The sequence below is a fragment of the Protobothrops mucrosquamatus genome, unplaced genomic scaffold (assembly GCF_001527695.2).
Source record: "Protobothrops mucrosquamatus isolate PMUCROS unplaced genomic scaffold, P.Mucros_1.0 scaffold2204, whole genome shotgun sequence".
In the NCBI taxonomy this organism is placed as follows: domain Eukaryota; kingdom Metazoa; phylum Chordata; class Lepidosauria; order Squamata; family Viperidae; genus Protobothrops; species Protobothrops mucrosquamatus.
The window spans coordinates 140,145-142,736 of NW_015388296.1; the positions used below are offsets into that span (position 1 = coordinate 140,145).

General features: G+C 52.8%; 1 pseudogene; it reads left to right on the top strand.

The window, feature by feature from the left end:
- Window positions 1-550: 550 nt before the first annotated feature.
- Window positions 551-879, top strand: LOC107295038 (annotated as a pseudogene).
- The last annotated feature ends 1,713 nt before the right edge of the window (window positions 880-2,592 follow it).

Below are 2,592 nucleotides of genomic sequence, written 5' to 3' on the forward strand. Positions count from 1 at the left end.
TATTTACATCCATTTGCAGAGCTCCACAGACAAGTGACTGCAATTCGCTTTGTTTTGCCGGAAACAGACGTTCACTTCTGGTTTCTGGCAAAACACAGTGAACAATGGGTTTGCTTTAACAATCGACAACGTTCATTTGGACCACTGCGTTCATTTCGCTGCCACAAAAAAAAAAAGGTCGCACGGTGACCCACTTTGCAACAGTCCTGACTTAACGACCATAATTGGCAGTCTCAATTATGATTGTAAGTCGAGGACTACTTGCAGATGGCCAAAATAAGTTTGGAAAGCAAAGGTTCCCATTGTCAAAAAAAAAAAAAGGCTTACAATTTTATAGCCTCAGACCTGTGACAAGGAACTAACAAGCTACTTATTGAGTGCACAACTTTTCAGGCTGCCTGGATTAATCTCAAGAGAGCAGAGACAGATGGGTAAAGCTTGGGTTTTTTTCCTTGGGCAGCAAGAAATAGTCTACTTTTTGTTCAGTGTGTTTGTTCCTTGAGGTATACAAAATAGCATCTCCCGCCTCTTTCGGCTCCTTGCCGTCAAAATGACGAAGAGAAGAAACAATGGCCCCGCCAAGAAGGGCCGTGGACATGTCCAGCCTATACACTGTACCAACTGTGCCCGTTGTGGATAAAGCTATTAAGAAGTTTGTCATCCGAAATATTGTAGAAGCAGCTGCAGTCCCAAGATATCTCTGAAGCGAGTGTCTTTGATTCTTATGTGCTACCCTATGTGAAGCTTCACTATTGTGTTAGCTGTGCTATCCACAGCAAGGTGGTGAGGAACCGATCCCGTGAGGCCCGGAAGGACCGCACTCCTCCTCCCCAGTTCAGGCCAGCAGATGCTGCACCGAGACCACCCCCTAAGCCAGTGGTGGCGAACCTATGGCACGCGTGCTATAGGCGGCACTCAGAGCCCTCTCTGAGGGTACGCGCGCCATGCCCCGGAGATGGCAACTGTCCCTCTTCAACCAGCCGCCCACTAACTCGCTGAGGTCCCACATGGCCGGATGCATCCCAGCACCCATGTGCTCGCTGGCCTCTGTGTGCAGGGGCCGATGGTATCAGGCAGCAGCCGCCCCAGTCCCTGCCTCACCTTGCCCTGTGACAAATGGCACCCCCACCCTGCCTCGCCTTGCCTCGCCTCACCTCACGAGCCTCCTGCCCACCGCCCCACGTGCCAGAGACCCCCTGGATCTCCCTCAACCCTGCTCGGCCCCCACAGATGTCCCTCCCCACGAGCAACATCGAGGTCATCATGCCCACCTTGGCCACACCCACCCAATCTGCCATGACCATCACAGCCACGCCTACCTGGCACCCGGCAATAAGTAAGTGGGTTTTGGGTTGCAGTTTGGGCACTCGGTCTCTAAAAGGTTCACCATCACTGCCCTAAGCCTATGTAAGGAGATATTTTAAAAGATGTCAATGTCAAATATTGAGTCAATAAATACATTTTACAAGTTAAAAAAAAAGCATCTCCCGTATTCCAGTAGTTGTGACTCCCAGGGGACAGAGGTCCCAAAAAGGTCTTGGCCACCCCAGATTGACATTAATCTTGCTGGTAAACTGGTCTCAAGCCATTGGTGCCTTTGTAGATTGTAGCTATCTTGTTTAAACTGGAGGAAGTTCGGGTATGGGAACTGCTAGAATAGAGTGACGGAAGAAGGAGGCGTGGCTGTCTAACCAGCCAGAACTTTGAAAGCCTCTATATTTTATTTTGTGAAAGTATGCAGCTCCTTAGTTCTGCCTCTCCCTTGTATAAGGGAGTCCTTATACTCCCTTCTGTAAAGAAGTCCTCTATTCTTTCAGACGTTGCTGATGGAGAAAACTTCTCAGCAGGAAGGAAACCAGGAAACGGTGGGTTGGTGCCTTTCCCCCCCCCCCCCCACTGAAGTAAATAAGGGAAGAAGTTTAAAAGAGAGGAGAGATTTTTTTTTTCCTACGAAGCATCAAGGGGAGAGAAAAACAGGCAAATGGAAAATAAGTATAGGGCAGTGGTGGTGAACCTATGGCACACGTGCCAGAGGCGGCACTCAGAGCCCTCTCTGTGGGCACGCGCGCCATGCCCCGGAGATGGCAACCGTCCTCTTCAACCAGCCGCCCGCTAACTCGCTGAGGTCCCACATGGCCGGATGCATCCCAGCATCCATGCGCTCACGGGCCTCTGTGTGCAGGGGCCGATGGTGTCAGGCAGCAGCTGCCCCAGCTCCTGCCTCGCCTTGCCCTGCGACAATGGCACCCCCGCCCTGCCTTGCCTCACCCCGCAGGACGAGCCCACTGCCCCACCGGCCAGAGACCCCCTGGATCTCCCCCAACCCTGCCCGGCCCCCACAGGCGTCCCTCCCCAGGAGCAACATTGAGCTGGCCATGCCCACCCTGGCCACGCCCACCCATCTGCCATGACCACCGTAGCCACACCCAGCGGGCCACGCCCACCTGGCACCCAGTGATACATAAGTGGGATTTGGGTTACAGTTTGGGCACTCGGTCTCTAAAAGGTTCGCCATCACTGGTATAGGGCTAGCAAGCTGAGGCTGAGGGGAGTTGAAGCCCCACACAACAGGCAACTGGAACCAGTGTTTCA